Source organism: Manis javanica, chromosome 12, assembly GCF_040802235.1.
Source record: "Manis javanica isolate MJ-LG chromosome 12, MJ_LKY, whole genome shotgun sequence".
Lineage (NCBI taxonomy): Eukaryota > Metazoa > Chordata > Mammalia > Pholidota > Manidae > Manis > Manis javanica.
The window spans coordinates 74,237,166-74,258,248 of NC_133167.1; the positions used below are offsets into that span (position 1 = coordinate 74,237,166).

Consider the following 21,083-nt stretch of genomic DNA (forward strand, 5'->3'; position numbering starts at 1 on the left):
CGTATGGTATTTATAGCAAGCCCAAATGAAGAGTCACAACACAGATAGATGTTCAGGGTTTTGGAGTAAGGCCATGCCATCTACAGCAGATATTTATACATCTTTCAAGAAGTAGATCCTGTTATTCTATTGGGTCCAGGGTGAAATGCAGTGCCTGACCATGGACACCAAGTAGCCAGGAGGCCTGAACTTCTCATAAGCTGGGTACTGTCAGACTACAAAGTCATCAGGTCAGATAGTTCTAGGACTCACACATCATGAGATGGACACAGCAGACCCAAGACCAAGCATTAACAGGACCAGGAGACACAAGACAGCTACATGAGCAGGTAGCTTAAATCCTGAAGTAATCTACCGTTGTAGCATTTGGCCTATCATACCCATCACCATACTGGGGATCCATCACAGGGTTGATGCAAAGGAAGACAACAGACACATGTTCTGGGTTTGGATTCGGCTTTTTCTTGGAAAAATATCCACATTTGGTTATAAATGGGTTTGCCCTATGTGTGGATGAAAGCTGAAAACAGAGGGAGGTTATATTATAGCCTGACTTAGATGAGGCTCTTAAGAGTGACAGAGGAAAATCCTTCCAATAAGCAGAGCTTAAGGCAATGCGTTTGGTCATGTTCTTTGTTTGAAAAGAGAAGTATCCCAATGTGCAGGGACCGCTGAGCAGTAGCAAATGGCTTGACTTAGAAGCTCAGTAGTCAAGAAGAATAAAAGCTGGGAGGGCAGGAAAAGGAGCCCTGGTTTAGCAGGATTTGGATGGACATGAAGTGTGAAGATCTTTGTGTCAAATGTTAATACCTGTAAAAGAGCATCCATCATGGAAGATACACGAAATAATCAGGTAGACAATGCAATCAAGCCCGTTGATGTCAGCCAATTTCTATAATCAACCTCCCTGGCACTAGCACAATGGACACTGGAAAGAAATAGCTATATTGGCAGGGATAGAAGCTATGCACGGGCTCAACACTTTATCTCCATTTACCAAGGCTGATCAAGCTAGTGATCTGACTGAACGTTCAATCTGCTAGAAGCCGAAACCAATGTTAACTGCCCAGAAAAGCACCGTTCCTGCAGGAGCCAAACAGCCACCTGGCTGCTTGTTGAATATATGGGCCCTTTCACCTGAGAAGAAGCTGTAATGCATTTGACAGGAACGGACACATGTTCTGGGTTTGGGTTTTCTGCCTGGAGCACACCAGTCATCAGTCTGAGCACTTAAAGCATTCGATTTATCAGTGTCATCCTACATGACACAGCGTCAGACCAAGGGGACCATGTCAAAGACAGCAGGTGCAAGAACGGGCACCTGGACCTGAGCATGAGACCATTTGTCATATGACCTAGCACACCAATAAAAAGCTGCAGGCCCCACGGAGTAATGGGGTGGCCTGTTGAAGGCACAGCTGAAGGGGCAGCTTAAATGTGATACTGTCAATGTGGGGTTCCAGCCTCAAAAAGATATTGCGCACTCCAATTCAATGATACTTAGGTTGTGCTACATTTCTGCTGTTCGAGTACATGGGCTCAGGACCAGATATACAGAAGCAAGAGTGGAGCCGCCGCTCACCACTCCCAGTGGTCAGTGCGGATGCTTCATGCTTCCCATTCCTGCATCTCTGGGACCTGCATTATACTTGAGGCCCTGTTTTCCAAAGGAAAAATGGTTTCACTATGGAAGCAAAAAGATTCTAGTTGTAGTATAAGCTTTGGCTGACATCTTAGTCATTTTAGGCTCTTTGAGCCAAGAGAGAAGCTTATAAAAGAAAGAGCCGCATCTTGGCCATGGTAATGAACCCTGATCATTGGGAGAAGGTAGGCCTTCTTTTTTCTACACAATGGGGACACAAGATGTGATCCACTTGCCTGAGCTTGATGGCAAATGGAGGAGGGCAAGGGAGGCTCAGGGTGCGCAGGGTCAGGCCGCCGAGACTGGCGGGGCACACGGGGAACGGCTCTGGTCCTTAGTCCTGCACTAAGCAGAGGTTGACTTCCAGAGTGGAGGTTAATTGATTTTATGGCCTTGGGAATATCACTCGGAGTCTCTGGTCCCATCTCTAAAATGAGGTAGACTAAATGATCTTTAATGTCCTTTAGAGCTCTAAAAGCCTGACATCTAAATATATAAATCCCAAAATCATTATTTCTGTGACATGGCATTTAAGAGGGACATCTCTGTTTTATTGTTAATTTTGTTACCAAGAAAAAAAAATGTTAAGTCCGTATGAAAAAAATCTCAGGTCCTTGCCCCCCCAAAAATGTTTTTTAAGTCCTATTAGTTCATTGTTTCTCGCCTCTTTGTTCCTTCCTTATTGACCTTTAAAAATTTTTTTTGTGTGTGTATACAGTTATATAACCATCACCCAGATCAAGATATCAAACATTCTCACTAATTTTTCCCCCTTCACCTATTTCACCGTTTTTTAAAAATCCTTTTCTGGCATGTACCTTTTTCTCCCACCCCTCGGAGGCTTTGAACAAATGACGGTACTCAGCACCGACACACGACTCTTGTAATGAATGATTTCAAACATTTCATGTTTCTCCTCCCTGTTCCGCTTCTTTGCGATCTCTGTTGCATCAGACAGACTTTCTGTCTTGTTCTCCTTATTCAGTATTCATAATTCAGTTTATGACTAGAGCTCCTCAGAAATACATGCATGTTCTCACCAAATGCTTTTCCTTCCCTAACGCGCATGCTCTACCACCTTCCTGCCCCATTCCATTCAGCCGGCATGCCTTTCTCAGCATTCTTGTAGAGGTTGCCTAAAACGACCCCTGTTCCCTTTCCTATCCCTCCCTGCTAGCATCCAACAGGCCCACACATTTGCATGAAGAAGAAAAGACATGCCCACACATTGCACAGGAGCAATTAGGAATGAGCCATTCTGGACGTCTGAAGAGGAGCCCCAAATAGACATGAGCTGAGTGTGTTCAGGGCTCACTCTGCCAGAGGAGTTCCCTCAGTTAGTTCTCCCAGGCTGTATTTTCAGAGTCATCTGTCACAGCTCCCAGGCCAGAACTCATAACTCATGTGCTGTGCTCTCCATCAAGACACAGTTAATGTCAGAAAGGGGTTACTCTCTAAAGGAGATCTTGACTCATGTCCTGACTGCCAGGCCACAGAGCCGCTGAAAGGAAGAGCATACGGCTCACCTGCATCAAAGCTACAGTGACAACCTTCCACACTGTACAATACATGTATATCTCCTCTTCTCAGGCCATCCCTCCAAACCAGTAATGTACTTTTAAATGAGGGATGTTAACAATAAATACGTATTGCCATGTATGGTGGACTCCAAGCTATGTGAAACAGAGACTTCGTGGCAGAGGGAGAAAGTGAGAGTTGGTAGGTTCCTACATTAGTGTCTCCCACATGCTCCTGGTTGCTTGTCCGCTTCTGGAAATGTGTTTATTCCTTGTCAGTCAATGAATGAATGTCAAAGATAGTTTTGGGGTTGTTTTTCAGATCCTCCCATTAAATCATACTGAATCTGTAAGAGAATAAACCCCAACTCCTTTAAACCAAAATACCATGATTTGGAGTATTCTTTTTCCTAACCTTGTTAACTGCCAAATGTTCTCAATGCCTGGTTCTTAGTTTTAAGATGAAAGCATTTTCCTCTCCTTTTCCTCTCAGAAGGTCAATTTACTAATCCAGAATTGTTTACCTTCTTTGCTTATTGACACGTCACATCACAACGGGTTCACCTACTCTGTTGTCAGAGCACTGAACACAGACATGAAGGTGGGAAGGTAACATTCATGCCATAGTATGTGCCAGCAAACAAATAGGAATGCTGGCTCTGAAATTCCTTGAGGATGAGAAAATGTGCACCTGTATGCCTCAAAGCCTTGTGTCTTGAACTGCCGCTCCCCTCCTGTCAACCTTGCACAGTGAGGGGAAGAAGGTTGGGAATGTCTCCAAAGCTCTCAGAACAGCACAAAATGGGACAGCAGTGCCACCAAGGGACAGAGAGAGCAGCAACTAATAAAAACCAGTACACAATGCCTTACACACAGAGGATGCTGGGTTAATCACCATCAACCTACAGTTTAAAATATACTGACTGCAATGTCGATTTGAGAGACCAGAGAGGTGTTGCGTTCCAACCATCTCTTTGAAATTCACACCCAACTTCTTCCATGGATTGTGGCCCCAGGATGCAGGTGTTAGAAAGGTTTACATTTGGTGCTAACTGAAAAATTGGGTCTCTCAGTCCTATGGAGAATATAATGTCTGCAAGAACAAAGATGATGAATGGACCGAGTGTGTTCCTTCACGCTACCAGGGTCACATGCTCTCATGTGACAGTGAAGGGAAATGACAGCAATTCCTTTAACTACTGACAAGAAACTGTGGTCATGGGAGTACCATCCTGGGCAGAGCAGATGATACCATAACCCCCTCACTCTGCCATCCCCCCTCCCTGGGGAAATGCCCTGTGCTTTTCACCATGAGAGAGCCATGTCTAACAGGACACTGACAGCAGCACATTATATCCTGAAAAATCACGAGCTGTAATGTGGCCAAGCACCGTAAGGAATCACCACAGGGTGCCACTTTCTGCTACTAGTTAGGCATGAACCTTACCCAGCAATGATGTAACACTTTTTAGAGTTTTAAGAATCTGTCAACCACCCAACACTCTCTATCATCCATAACAGCATTTCATGGCATTTGCATATTTGTATAATACAAATACAGTTTTCAAACTGCCTGCAGATATATTCTTGATTAAATTCATTCAATATTGTTTAAGACCTTACAATAAGCCAGGAAAATAACCCTCACACATAAACATACAGCAGCAAATTAGGTATTATTAGCTCCATCCAGCAAAGAAGAAATGGAAGGCGGGGATGTAAAGTAATATCCCAAGGTCACAACATGGCAGTTTAGAGAAAAGGTTGGCAAGCAATACAGACAGAACGATTTGCCAAGGCAGTAAAGGTCTGTTACCAGATTACTCTCAATTACCAGCACAATGAATATGTAAAGGAAAAAGGTAAAGCCTCTGATAACTCAGAAGCTTCTATGCACTTAACTGCTTCAAATTTAACATTGAAATTAAACCTCTAAATTTAACTTCTTTCTGTTTTTCCTCCTCCTTTTTCTGTCGGAAGTGTGTGAATGAATAAAGATATCACCAAATCTGGTTATCATCAACAGGAATTCTTACCCTTTTTTGCATCACTGACCTCTTTGATGAGCCAGTGAAGTCAAAGAATTCCATCTTAGACTACTGTTTTCAATGAATAAAATAAAATATGTAGGATTCAAAAGATAATAATCAAGTTGAAATACAATTATAAAACTATCAAAACAACTGCAATTTAAGGATAGTACTTATGTAATGCATTAAGAGACACTAGCTGCATGTCTAATAACTATTCTAATTTAAAAATAGTGATAAACATCAAAAAGCCTCCACAGGGATCTGGGTGATGCTGCGGTTGTGGCTGCGTCCACCCCACCGTTTCCTGGACTTGCCATTGGAATGAGGAGGGAGATGTCTAGGCTGGCATGTGCATACAGTGAGACAACGAATTTGACCGGATCTGTACTGTTGGAACTCAACCAGGAGTTGGGAGGGGTGCAAGTCGTAGCACTCCAAAATCTTATGACTATAGACTATCTACGGTTAAAAGAACATATGGGATGTGAACAGATCCCAGAAATGGGCTACCTTAATTTGTCTGATTTTTCTCAGACTGTTCAAGTACAGTTGGACAATATCCATCATACCATAGACAAATTTTCACAAATGCCTAGGGTGCCTAAATGGTTTTCTTGGCTTCACTGGAGATGGATGGTAATTATAGATTTGCTTTGTTTATGTCACCGTATTCCTATTATGTTAATATGTGTGTGCAAATCAGTTAGTAGTTTAAAACCTATACATACTTAAGGTACTCTACAAGAAGATATGTCAAAGAAATAATCAATCCTCCCATGTTTTCTTCCATATGCTACCTCTATAGCTTTTCTTCTTCCTTCCTAATTACAACGCTTAAATAGAATTCGTGCCTCATATAGAATTTACCGAGTATCATAATTCCTCCAGGTGGTAAAGATACCTCGAGACAAGTGCTGGGCATAGAAGCCACAGGGCATAAATCTGCGAAGAAGTAAAAAGCTAACCTTTTCAAACAATATGGCATCTCTCTCACTTACCATCTTTACATTTCCCTGTATGGCCCGGAAGATGACTGGTTAGCCAGAGACGGGTAAGATTCCTCAAGGGAGGAACAACCTAAGACAGGCACAGTCACAGGGGGGCCATCAGGTGAGAAATTGGGGATCAACAGAGGTGAGGCTCAGAACCTCATCCCCCCTGCTTTGAGAGAAATCTGCATCCATGGATGTTTTGCTGCCCTTGTCTAGCTTGGATTAATACTTAGTCCACAGGCACACACTTAATCATCTACATTTGCCCTCTTACAGCACTAAACTATGTTTTCTACCTTTATCTTGCATCTACCTACCACTTCAGCATTTTATTAAAAATAAAAATAATAATAATAATAAAGGGAGAAATGTGGGATCAACATATAAATCAAGTATAAAAATCAAACGAATATTCATATTTGATCTGATTGTTTATAGTTCATAATGCGTGATCAAAACCGAAAGTTTCTGTGATGAATGCCCTTGTACTGTTCACCATGTAAGAATTTATTCACTATGTAAGAATTAGTTCACCACGTAAGAACTTGTTCGTTATGCTTCAGAAGATTGGAGACTGATGAGAATTAGGCTTGAGATGGATTAATGATTGTACATTGAGCATTGACCCCCCATACTGAATTTTATTGTTGTTAACAACCATTTGATCAATAAATATGAGAGATGCCCTCTCAAAAAAAAAATAGTGATAAAGCATAAATGGAATTTCCAGAGATCTCCAACAGCTATAATGTGTTATGAAAATATCTGTGATTTCTGTTGTTGATAAGGTCACAGACACTCTTAAATACCACTGTGCTACATATATAATTGAAGGAACTGTTAAATTTCAGTTAGTGATTAATTATTAAAAAGATGGAATTTTTATGGACCATCTGAATTCCATCCAAGGGCTTTTTATGGCCCATGGACCCTACATTTAAACCTCCCGCCAGTGGAGGAAGGAAAGGATAGGAACATTAAGGATGTACATCAAATACTCAGAGTAGCCTGAATTAGCAGTGGGTTCATCAGCCCAGATAATAACACTGTTTTGTGCATGTTTTCTAGATCCCCACAGCTCCTAGAGCAACAATAAATAGCAGTCAGATGTCAGGAGCGCCTGTTGACTGACTCATGGATGGTCAGTCCCGTCTCAGGGCCTCCCTGCCTAGTGGATTTCCCTTTTTCCTCCTGCAGATCAGCGGACTCTCCTTAACAGAATGAGCATGTGGTCTCAGCAAGCCACAGGAATAAGAATGAAACAGTCCCTTATCTCCACTGGTAGGTGGGAAAATTACAATAGCAAAATGGGAATAAAACAAATTAAAAACGTATCAGAGAGAATGTTTCACTTAATATAGTTGCAACTTGATGAACTGTTTCTCTTCCTAGTGGAACACTTGAATTTATATGACACTAAATGGCAGGAATAAATCAGAAGCATTGTTCAGTTGGGGGAGGGAGGTAAATAAACTTGAACAAATCTAAACTGTAAGTCAAAACGGCACAGATACCTCTGAAGAAAGACAGCTATTTACTCTCAATGGTTTCATTATGCAAATTATGTTATTTGTTTTCTCGCCTTACTCAAAACAAACAGTGATGCCAGAATAAAAAGCAAATTGTATTCCTATCAAGTGTCTCATCAATATGACTTAAAATATTACAAAATTTACTCTGTACTGGCCTTTTTTATACTACCCATTGATCATTTAATTTCAAAGGTTGATGGGACAACTGCCATATCATCACCAAAGTTTTTTCTTAATACATAGTCTGTGCTCAAGGAAGTATCATGGAGAGTCAGGGCTTATAGTAAGAACAAAATGAAGGTGGTTTTTGTAGTCTTTCTGCCATTTAAATAAGCTATTTCTGGTTTTGTACCAGGAAGTTTCAATTTCATATTATGTCTCTATAGTAACAGTGAAAAGCCAAGTACTCCTGAGTTAATGAAAGAGGAAAAGGAAGCATATTAAAAGAAATTGTTCTCTGGAGCCAGATCTCCTCATGCGGTAACCCGTCTTTTCCAGTTGAGGAGCCCCTTTCGCGTCCATCCCTGTCCTTCTTGGATGGCCACAATTCTCGGTTTTGTTTCCTCTCTCCTCTGCTCAGACCCTTCTTCATTTTTCTGCCAGGATGCTTTTCCTTCCACATCTCCCTTGTTTCTAGTCCTCGTTTCTTCCTAGAATAATCCCAAGGAGAACAGCATGAAATAATGACAAATTTAACATAATGAAAACGTGACTTTGTAGTAAGTTAGGAATCATCCCTTACTTTAATCCTGGTATAGACAAGCAAACATGGAAAGGATATAAAAATATATGAGAGAAACATTTTGAATTCAGCAAAATCTATTATTGACCTTTTTCCTTTTAGGATTTGGAAAGACTTAGTGTTTAGCTGTAGACAACCTCAGATTTCAACTATTTAAGAGTCACTTTATGAGTAAAATCTTCCCTCCCACTGATATCCATACCCTGGCCCACCAAAAGGCATCTTCTTGGACCAGAAAAAAAATGTTTTCTTCGAAATCCAAGCGATATTACTGCTGGCACTGAAGATAAAAGTAGAGTAGGAGAATAAGGTTTCAGTACTAACGTGAGTGATGGACATGAAAAGACAGTCATGCCATCTTGGTCTCTTTCCTATTCCAGTGGCTGGTGCACATGGCATGAGTGGAAGACAATAAGAACAGGAGCGCTGGTCTTCATCCTGCAGCCCGGGGAGAGATTTCTGAGCTAGAATATGACATGACCCAGCCTCACTTTAGTAAGATTATCAAAAAGGAGAAATTGGGAGAAAAGAGATATTAAAGAGCAGGAGACAACCTAAGAGAATTACTTCTTTTTGTCTGATATTCATGCTGCCTTTGGAGTTTCCCAGGTCTTTGTGAATAAGGACTCCGCCATTCAAATCTCTATCTAGTCGACTTCTACATATTGATAACTATCAAAGAATCACTCAGTTTACAGTGTTAGGACAACTAGTGTAAGCCCTATTTTACAGATTAAGAACTTGAGATCAGGAAGCTTCTTTATTTTGTCCAAGGTCATATAGCCAGTGGTAAAACTGGGATCAAATTCCAAGTTGACGCATATCCAGGGATCTGTCCAACATTTTATGGTCCAAGGAACCGAGCATGTTGCTAAGGCTCAGAGTAGATGCTTATAAATTTTTGGCATTTGACTAATTTCGGTAATATTTATTAAGACAGTATGTTTGGTTTTTTTTTTAAATGTTAGATCTAGGAGATATATCTTAAAAATACTTCTACATCTTAAAATTCAAAAGGCTTTCTAACAAGAGGAAACCAGATTACTCAGAATATTCAAATTAAATTTAAAAATAAAACCTAATGAACGAATTTAAATGATTATCCAAGAAAACTATTAATATGTAACTTTGTCATCTAAGCAAAAGGTTTGTGAAATACGTTAAGGAAATATGTCTATTTTCTTAGTCTCTAAATTACTTTGGAGGATTTATAGAGAATGAAACACTCTTATCATTCCAAAAGAGAAATATTTATTTCACATATTCAAGCAGATTCACAAGTAATTTGGATTGAATCATTTATTATAGACTTGTTCAACCAGGCAGATTTATCTCTTCTCCCTACACAAAGTCCAATAAAATAAAAGTAAAGGATCAACATATGAATACAAATGACATTGGTCCTGAGATAAGAGTAGATGAATGATAGTGACGTGACTTTGGAAGATGAAGTATGGATGGATGAGTGGTGATTAACTTAGCAGAGAAGGGACGCTGCATCCTTCGACCAGCTCGAGGGGCAGAGGTGGCTGCTAAAGGGGAGCAAGGCCTGTCTTGGTTTAGAGGGCTGGGGCAGTTCAGGAAGCGGGGCCACCAAGTACTTCTCAGAACAGGGCTGTGGGGTGGGCTGACAACAGAGGACAGGGGAAGTTAACAATCAGTCCCACATGTGTTATCTTCTTCCCAAGCCCACATGGCAAGTTAGCTGTCCCTCCTGTGCACAGGCAGAAAACAGGAGATTCACCTCAGAAGAAACAGAATCAAAGAGGCTCTGGGCTCAGGGACACAGGGACGCTGAGGTTGGGCAGAGTCTCGACTGCACGCAGGGTGACCAAGCTATAACCTACATACTGACGTGGCCCCGGGGTGTTGGCAGTCAGGCACCTACGTCTCAGACAGCACAAGCAAGCTGCTTTTGGAGCAACCAGCCATTCCAAGGGAAAGGAACCCAGGAATCGCTAAATGTCCACATAATCACCCGGGGAGGCTCAACAGCTGACACACACAGACACGTGTGGTGCTTCCAGTTTGCTTTTTCAAATTTCATTCATAAATAGAAAGACCAGCAAGGATCATCAAACATCGTGGTAAGGCTTTAAAATGAAGGACAAAATTAAAAGAGAAAAAAAATGGCAGGGCAGAGGGAAATCTGAGGAAAGAGAGATGAGTATATATAGAGGTCAAAGGAAAACTTCAAAAAGTTTACAGTAAGTAACCTGAAAGCAAGGAGGAAAAAATTCACACCCATGAATTAGAAGAGATTGCTATAGTAAAATTTTTTTTCAGAAAATAAAAATATCTATCTCCTTCAAATTTCTCTTCAAATGTAACATTCTCAGTGAGGCCTGCCCTGAGGTTTGTTTTGTTTTTGAATGTAGTGCTACCTACCTCTCTTGGTACTTACAATCCCCATCTGCCTTCAGCCATTAGATAATACAGTCCTCAAGAGAAGGGATTTGTGCCATATTCCAGCACCTAAAACAATCCCTGGCATAGCATAGTAACTCAGTAAGTGTTGGTGAGAGAATGAGTGAATGAGGAAAAAGTCCTTTGAAAATAAAAATATAATGGCAAATATAAAGATTGAATAGGTTGAAAAATAAAATTGAGGAATTTACCCAGAAAATAGAATACACTGACCAAGAGTAGTAAAAAAAAAAAAAAACAAAAAAGGAGAAAAAATATGGAAGACATAATACAAGAGTGTTTTTCAGAATGAGGATGTACATTCCCAGATTTAAATGACCCACTTAGGGCCCACAAAAATAAATGTGAAGGACTCACGCCACAGTGCATCACTGCGAAACCTCAGAGTATCACAGAGAAAGAGCAGATCCCAGGAGCTTCAGAGAAAAAGAAGAATCACATATGAAAATTAGGATCCAAGAATGATGAGACTTCTCAGCAGCACCACTGGAAACAGAAGACCGTGGACAAGTACCTGTGAATTTCAGAGAGAAAATGATTTTCAATTCAAAATTCAGTATCGTGCAAAACTGTTAATCAAATGTGACAATACGTAATTTCAGACATTCAGTTTCCCCCAAAATATAATTTCTTTTGACTCCTTTCTCAGGGAGCTATTGGGCAAAATGCTTCACCAAAACGCCACGTAATCTAAGAAAGAGTAATCAAGAAATTCAGTAATCCTAAAAGAAACAAGGAGAAGGACAGAATTCCCAGGAACAATGAAGGGAGGTGTCCAGGACAACGGGTGTGCAGCAGGCTTAGACTGTAACCAGTTAAGATTAGTGCAGCTGGATGCAGGGTTCTAGGAGGCATTTTATATGAACCTGACCATGTGGAGAAGACTTTTATAGTTCTTCTGCAAAGCATGTGGCTGATGTAGTCATAGGTAAAAAGAAACATATGAAAACTCATTAAAATAAGAACATTTAACTCCAGGAAAAAACAAAAATACTTGTGGTAAAAAGGAAATGTAATATACCACAGTACAGGGCTCTGCTATAACCAACAGTCATGATAATAAAAATCCTAAACATTAATTGAAATAGAAATGATGACATAAATGTACTAGGAGGATGGAGAGAATGATAATGTGGGGGAGGGAGGAGGGGCAGGGAGGAAGGAGGGCACAGATGACATTAGAAAACAAAATCAGCATAAGAACTCAACGAATAATACCTAAAGTTGAAAATCAAGAATTCACAGTATAAGTATCTTACTTGGATATGTAGAGGCACCACTAGAAGAAACGACTAACAAGTTGGAAGTGGCTGCCTGCCTCTCAGAGGTGAAAAACTGCGTTTGGGAGGGTGGGCTGAGGGGATGCTGGCTGTCGCTGGGAAAGGCCAGCATCTCCTGTGTGCCATCTTCTGACCCCCAATCAGCCTAGTTAAAAAGGGCCTTGGGTCTGGGGCACTTCCTCACCAAGAGGTACAGAGCCCACACAGCCCCCTACTGTGGCTGACATTGCTCTGACTCTTCTCTGTGTGAGTGAAGCATTGTTCCACCCAGTGCTTGACTGCACCCTGCTTTCCTTGACAGCTGATAACACGTGGGCAGAGGTGTTTGGGGTCCTGGGATCAGTAACTGCACCCCAGGACTCCACTGCTTTAGGACTGGTGACCATCACACAGGGCTCCACACAGCATTTGTATTATAAGTTTGACTTTCTAAATTAAATACAATTACTATTTTAATATACATAAAAATTGATTGTATTATTTCAAGTAGTAGCACTCTCAATAGTACTGGTATAAACTCTTCTGATGTTGAAATTACAATCAGCATGCACATTAGTTTCCATAACGCAAATGATGCCCAGTTTGTTTACCATTGTTAACCAACAACGTATTTGGCTTACAATGGAGAAAAGCAGGATTTCTGATTATGCAGTTTCAACACATTAAAGCTTTTTTGTGGGCACATTTTCCAAATCCATCCATAAAAGAACGTGGCAAACTGATTTAGCTGGTAGCAGGTGGGTAAAAAGTAAAACACAAGACAGTTTTTAAATAAGCACTCTTTGTGCATATGTTTTCAGATGGGATACAAAACAAGATATATATACTCAGAAGAAGAGCATGGGTTCAGGAAGTTTGAATTGGAATCTGGTGATTAATTGGATATAGGAAATGCGACGTCAAGGAGGAACGCTTTTGTTTTACCTGAATAACAACAGAGAGGGTGGTGATGTCCTTCCCTGAGAGAAGGAACAGGGGAGAAAGAACAAGTTTGAGGGGAAGCGGAAAGTCCTCTTTTGAACACGGTCTGAGGTGTCGGTGGCTAAGCGGAGTTAGGGTCAGAGCTCAGGAGAACGAGCGTGACGGACACCAGAGCTTAAGGACACCAGAGCTTAAGAACCTTCCGCACGAGGGTGGCTCGGGAGCCTGGGTACTTGAGAGGCGGGCAAGAGCAAGGAGAGCGGGCAGAGTCCGAAGAGAGAGGCTACGGCAGAATGTGGAGGGATAACAACATTTCAAGGATGAAAGGGGAACCTGAAAAAAGAAAGAGTGGGAGTGGGAGGAGTCAGAAAGAGAAAAGGGATACCAGCGGAGGACGACCGGCCTGACAGCAGCCAAAGTGGAGTAAAATTTAGGAAAGAGTGTAGGTGATTGACGTCTGCAGGGGGATGACGAGTCCACGGGGTCAGAGAAGGTCATTAGTGATCTTGGTGAGAGGGATTTGGTGGATGTGTGGGAAAGGAAGTCCTTTGCACTAGGCTGGTGAGAGAATGGAGAAGAGAATATGGCCACAAGGAACATGGATGACTCGACCAGCAGGAAGGAGAAGACGCTGAAGGACCTGGGGCAGCTGCTGGAAGAAAACCATTAACCTTAAACAGAACCTTAAACCCTCATCTGCTTGCCTAGGCACCTGAATCCTTGCCTACCCTCTCCCTAACCTACTTTTCAGAAAAACAGGTCTTGTTTTCAGAAATTCCAGATGCTGTCCAGTGTCCTCACCAAACCAGAAAGACCACCCAAAGCTAGTACTGGTCAGATGCCCAACTTCTAGTCTTGTCACTGTGAGCAACTCCTTTCTGTGCGGGTCTCATTTACACGCTGCCCACCTCCCACCGACACCAGCTGGGAGCTCATCCCACCACAGCTGAGCCCGTGAGTCCAACTAGCTGAGGAGCTCCATGACGCCCCCTTACCCATGCAGCCCTCGGTCCTCACTGGCCACAGAGCCACCCCATGCCTCGGAACCACTTACAGTAACAAGAGTATCATGATGTAGTGCTAATTAGATGCCAGAAACCATGCTAAGTGCTTCATAGACATTATCTGATTTCATTCTCCCAACTGTTTTGTTATCCCTTTCATTTCCAAATGAGCAAATTGATGCTAAAAAGAAATTAAGAAACTTGCCTTTATTCACATTTAATAAGTGGTGGGTCCAGGGTTTGAATTTAGGTTTCTCTCACTCCGGGGCCACACCTATGATACCATGAAGCAGAACAGACCACATGGATGCATTTATCTTCCACGAAAACCAGGCCTCTTGGAGCGAAAGGATTGCGGCCTGTGGTTCCAGATCATCACCATGTAATAGTCGCCCCCCCCTTACAAGCCAATGGGCCATTGAAGCATAAAACAAAGAGCCTTGCCCTCAAGACTTTTAAATCTAGCTAAGGTATCAAACCAAGAGATTTGAAAATGCAATAAGCTATATAAAGTAGGCATATGATTAGGGGTCAAATGACTAGTACAGATTAGAAATGCTGTTAGGAAAGTAAAAGGAAGAACAGATTCAATCAAGTTTGGGAGGATTAGAAAATGCTTCAGAGGAAGACCTAGGCTAGACCTTGAAAAATGGCTCCAATTTTAACAGGAAGGGAGGAGGATATGAAACCAATCAGCAGATATGAAATCGGGACTGAAATGTTAGTGACGGCAAACACAGGAAATGAGCAAGTCACTGCTATCTGATCCGGGCAGAGCCAGCTTTTCTTAGCACGGGGAACACCTATCCCCAAAGTGGGGAGTTTATCCTTCTCAGGCTCCGTGAAGGACTTCCCACCCCACGATGGTTTTATTTTCTTCAGAGTTAATAAACGGCTTTCATTTTTGTGGGATGCCGCCCCATCCTACCATTACACAAACCCCAATTCAAGTTATTTCAGGATGTTGATTTCTCATATTTCCTGATATGACTCATGTGGTGGCAGCTTGAATAGGCTCGAAACCTCTAATTGAGGCAGCAAAAAAATAGTGAATTAATCCTTTTGTATCTGTATTGCTTCCAATTTTATGGAAGAATGAAATGCAGGTAATTGTATTTATATATGTTATGAGCCAGATCAGCTCATTAGATTTTCAGGGAGTTGAAGCAAACTAAAAGACCATTTTTTAAAAAATTTTAACTGATTAATTCATCAAAACCCCCACTTTGATAAATGAACAGAGGATTTCAGAATATTGTCTTATAAATGAAACTCTCTCTCTTTTGAGGGAGGCATTATTATACTCCTGGTTATTATACATAAGAGTAATAACTACTGTATTTATTTAAGAAATGATGATTAAATAATGAGGTGGTATCTTTGTTTCAGTTTTCGTTTTCCCAGTTTAGTGAAAATGAGGCACAGGAAAATATCTGACTAAACTTGAGAGCAAAGAATTCAGAAACAATGCAGGGAATGATCCTGTTTGATATTTACAAGATGCTTATGTTCTCAATCATCCTCTCAATCCCATTCTCCGTGTTGGTGATTAAGTTAATGACCACATGTAAGAACACCCAGCACTACCTTCAGTGTTGTACAGACCTTTGAATGTACAGCTTTGGGTTTTTAAAGAGGGTGTGATTTTTGACTATCTGGGAATCTCAGTGCATGATTAGTTAGATTCAGCAATCATCACCTGCATATAATGTCACAATAAGCTCTCCTCCATTTACAGTCAAACGTCCACTGTTATTTGCCAGGTATTGAATACTTATGTGTTTAAACACAGTGAACAAATTTTGTGCCTGGAAAATAATGGGCTGGATTTTAGTTCATTTTGGAGGAAAAAAAGACAGAACAGAAAGGCCATGTGGAGTAGAAGTTGTTCTAAATATATGGCATTGAAAAGATTGTGTTTTTGCTTTGAATCCATATTCATGTCAATGTCTTCCACAGAACACCATGAGGCTTTAGTAAGTGACTGTTGGATTGTTTTTGCAATGGAAACACTAAACTGGATGACTCTTGTCAATCAAGGCATTGCTGTGTAGCCAGGTTTCCAACCATGGCCAGATTTGTTTCTCTGTCACAGGTTTACAGCAGACGCTTGCAGGTATCTGTTTGGGTAGAATCACATGCATAGATGTTTTAATGTTTTGACAAAAGTAAGAACATGTTTGTTTCTTTTGTCTGCTTGTTTGTGGTATGACTGGTTGGAGAAGATCAGAGAAATAGCATAGCTGACAGAGGAGAGTAAGGAACTTCCCACTCTCCTCTTTGTGTGGCCTGTGTGGAGGGAAGGATGATGGTGACATGCTGAAGAGCCTGACTTCACGAAGGCCAAGTCAGACCCTGACCCCAACTACTGATGCCACAAGGCCTAAACAACAAAGCCCGTCATGGGGTGCGGCACCGGAAGAACTGTGTTTCAGGGACACTGTGCAGTGCATCCACAGCAGAAACACTGACATTTTCAGGGAGGGTACTGCTAGCAAAAGCAAGCGAGATCCAAATGAGAAGGCAGGACTAGATACAGGCATACCTGGCAGATATTGCAGGTTCAGTTCCAAGACCCCACAATACAGTAAATATCACAATAAAGTGAGTCAAGTGAATTTTTTGGTTTCCCAGTACATATAAGTTATCTTACATGATACTCCATTAAGTGTGCCATAGCATTATGTCTAAAAAAATCAATGTACATAATTAAAAATACTTTATCGTTAGAAACTGCTCACCATCACTAGAGCCTTCAGCAACTTGTTAACTTTTTGCTGGTGGAGGGACTCACCTCGATGTTGAGGGCTGCTGGCTGATCCAGGTGGTGGCTACTGAAGTGGGGGTGGCTGTGGCAATGTCTTAAAATGAGACAAAAATGAAGTTTGCCACACTGATCGACTCTTCCTTTCACAGCTGATTTCTCTGCAGCATGGGGGGGGGGGGGCTGTTTGATAACTTTTATCCACAGTAGAACTTCTTCCAGAAACTGGAGACAGTCCTCTCAAACCCTGCCACTGCTTTATCAACTAAGTTCATACAATAATTCTAAATCCTTTGCTGTCATTTCAGTGACTCACAACATCTTCACTGAGACCAGATTGCATTTCAAAAACTACTTTCTTAGGTCAAGTTTTATCCTGAGATGCAGCAATTCAGTCACAGCCTCAGGCTCCCCTTCTAGTTGTAGTTCTCTTGCTGTTCTCACCATGTCCGCAGTGACTTCTTCCACTGAAGTCTTGAACCCCTCAGAGTCATCCACGACGGCTGAAATCCACTTCTTCCAAACTCTGTTCATGTGGATATTTTGACCTCTTTCCATGAATCGTGAATGTTCTGAATGGCATCCAGAATGTGAAACCTTTCCAGAAGATTTTCAATTGATTTTGCCCAGATCTACCAGAGGAATCACTGCCTATGGCAATTATAGCCTACAAAATGTATTTCTGAAATGATAAGACTTGAAAGTCAAAATGACTACTTAATGCACGGGCTGCATAATGGATGCTGTGTTAGCAGGCATGAAAACAACATTAATCTCGTTGTACATCTTCATGAGAGCTCTTGGGTGACCAGATGCGTCGTCAAAGAACAGTCATATTTTTAAAGCAATCCTTTTATCTCAGCAGTAGGTCTCAAAAGTGAGCTTAAAATATTCCGTAAACCACATTATAAACAAATAAGCTGTCATCCAGGCTTTGTTGTTCCACTGATAAGAGCACAGAATAGATTTAGCATAATTCTTAAGGGCCCTAGGGTTTTCAGAATAGTCAATGAGCATTGGCTTCAACTTAAAGTCACCAGCTGCATCAGCCCCTAACAAGACAGGCAGCCTGTCCTTTGAAGCCAGGCACTGACTTCTCCTCTCTAGCTACAGAAGCCTTAGATGGCATTGTCTTCCATTAGAAGGCTGTTTCTTCTACACCGAAAATCTGTTGCTTATTGGAGCCACTTCCATCCATGATCTGAGGTGGATCTTCTGGATAACTTGCTGCAGCTTCTCCATCACCACTTGCTTTACCTGCACTTTACGTTATGGAGACGGCCTCTTTCCTCAAACCTCATGACCCAACCTCTGCTAGCTTCTGACTTTTCTTGTGCAGCTTCCTCGCCTCTCTCAGCCTTCATAAAATTAAAGAGATTAAGGGACTTGCTCTGGATTAGGTTTCAGTTTAAGGAAATATTGTAGTTAGTTTGATTTTCTATCCAGAAGAATAAAACTTTCTCCATGTCAGCTACAAGGCTGTTTTGCTTTCTTAACATTTGTCTCCTCCCTGGAGAAGCACTTTTAATTTCCTTCAAGAACTTGCCTTTGCATTCACAAAGGGAATGTTTGGTCCAAGAGGCTGCACTTCTGGCCTGTCCTGGCTTTCCACATGCCTTCCTCACCAAGCTTAATCATTTCTAGCTTTTGATTTAAAATGAAAGGAATGCAACTCCTTTCACTTGAACACTTAGAGGCCATTGTAGGGTCCTTAACTGACCTAATTTCAATATCGTGTCTCCGGGAAAGGGAGACTCAAGGAGAGGGAGAGAGAGAGGGAATGATTGATCAGATAGAACACACACAACCTTGATGAACTTTGCTTGCCGTACAGGGGTATGGTTTGTGCTCCCCAAAACAATTAGAATAGTTACACCAAAGATCACTTCTCACAGATCACCAGACTAAATACAAAGATAATGGAAAAGTTTGAAATATTATGAGAATTACTAAAATGTGACACAGAGACACAAAGTGAGCAAAACGGAAAAACGGCGTTGGTAGACTTGCTCGAGGAAGGGTTGCAACAAACCTTCAATGTGTAAAAAACACAATGTCTGCAAAGCACAATAAACCGAAGTGCAATAAAAGTGAGGTATGCCTGCAATGTGAGCAGCTTTATTCCTGGGCACAACTGAAAAACCATCCTCAAAAATTCCAGGGTTAACTGGGGGAGCTTTTAAGAGGAAGTTGACTTCCTACCTGAGCACGGGGTGGCTGGGAGGAGGGGGTGGAGGAAATCGGTCCGTGAGCATGCTCACGCTCTCTTTTCGCAGCAGTGGCTGGCTTCTGGATATTACATAAATATGAGATGTGTTCATGAACTTAATGTTAACATGTCAATATCCCCTCCAAAGGGAGCCAGGCGAAAAGATTTATCACAGACAAGTGTGTTTGAAGACTAGTCAAAGCATGAACTTCTCAGCATGCACAGCAGTGATCATGAGTGATGAATATCTGATAGAGCTACTTAACTTTCCTCTATACAATTAGTTTTGTGGGACGTTTTGCTGCTTCTGTGCACTGAGGAATCACTTATTCCATCATCACTTTGGAAAAAAGTCTCCATAAGGATGTGAAACATTGTCCTTTTCAAAGCTAGGACGTAGATAATTATTTACAACTTGTTCCGACTACTGTTGTATCTGGTATTGATGCAATTAGCACAGGTCTTCAACTAAACAACCGACCCAATGCTTATTTACCATGTTGCTATTCTAGAACTTTAATCTGCCTGCTATAATTTACTTGCATCTTACCTAACGAAAGACTGAATACTGTTCAACCAGCCTGGGATGGAAGGAAACACGTCCGCCCTCAGCACTTCCTTCCCCCACGGTACTGCAGCTCTGAGCCACTGCAATGTGGCAACACAAGGGAACAAAAGGCATGTGAATTAGAAATTAAAAAGTAATAGTATCCTTATTCATAGAAAATATGATTGTAAACATAGAAAATCTAAGGAGTTTACTGAAAAATCCTCTATGACAAGGAAGAGAGTTTAACAAAATGTCAGACTATAAGACCAATATACAAAAATCAGTAATTGTATTTCTATATCCTAGCAATAGATAATTTTAAATGAAAATTTAAATATAGCACTTAAAACAGCATCAAAACAGGTCAAGTACTTAAGACAAGAATGTGGAATGTACTTAAGGCTTCTACACTGAAGCTACAAAACATTGCTACCTGAAATTAAAGGAGTCCTAAATAGAGGTATATGTAACATGTTAACGGACTAGAGGATTCAAGATTGTTGATATATCCATTCTCCCTATACTGATCTACAGATACACAGAATCCCAATCAAAGGCAGCAGGGATTTTTAGTAGACATTTACAGGATAATAACTAAAATGCTATCGTTTGTGCGTGTGATGTACCACCCAGACCTCCTTTTAGAAATAAAGAAATTCTATTCTTTAGAGACTGGTAGCGTCACCTCCAAAAAGTCCTCAGATGTCAGTCCCATGTGGGATTGCCTCAGGGGGAGAAACTGCTTCCCCAAGGTCATGTCCCTTCCCAGGGCTGCCTGCATGCAGTATTTGAGAGACATAAGCCTTAGAGGCCTGGCCTCTCAGTCCAACTCCAGACAGCTTAAAAGTGACCCATCTCCTAAATCCCTTGCCACATCAGTTGAGGTACTCTTGAAACTGCATGGCAGGTGACATCTCTCTGACAAATCCTGTTTCTCTCGCTTCCTTTACGAGTGTTTAGCCCCACAGCATTCCCTAATAAACTTTCTGTGTGCTCATTTCTATCTTAGAGTCTGCTTCCCGGGGGACTCACCTGTTATAGAGTCAAGGTATATGAGCCACAGGAACCCAGGGTTCATTGCCAGGGACGACTGCCTAAACAATTAGGGTGGTCCAAAAACAGGATGCTCTGCTCTGAAAAGCGGTCAATTTCTTGCAAGGAAAGATCTCAAAATGATTGCCAGACATGTTGCAGAAGATTCCTGATTTAACAAAAGATTTAAATATGTAACTGAAGAGTATCTTCCAATTCCAAAAGCCTACTGTTTGTTATATCTCAACTCATTTTTTGACTTGGGACAAATCCTTTCTTCACTTGAGTCTGTTTCCTATTTAGGAAAAGAAGAGTATTAGATGAACACTGAAGTCCCATGGTTTTACAGTCTAAAATATATAGTTGCAACAAGTTTCTTACAAAGGCAGGGCCAGTGTAATCCAGTTTCACAGGCAATGAAGAGGATTTGAAAGATTT

General features: G+C 41.3%; 1 long non-coding RNA gene across 1 annotated transcript; it reads right to left on the reverse strand.

Moving 5' to 3' along the window:
* Nucleotides 1-7,769: 7,769 nt before the first annotated feature.
* On the reverse strand, nt 7,770-20,777 carry LOC140844777 (uncharacterized). Its single transcript, XR_012123272.1, has 5 exons — nt 20,646-20,777; nt 19,614-19,711; nt 11,243-11,399; nt 8,783-8,896; nt 7,770-8,366 (listed from the first exon to the last, which is right to left on the reverse strand). It is a non-coding gene; the product is annotated as an uncharacterized lncRNA (long non-coding RNA).
* Between the last annotated feature and the right edge of the window lie 306 nt (nt 20,778-21,083).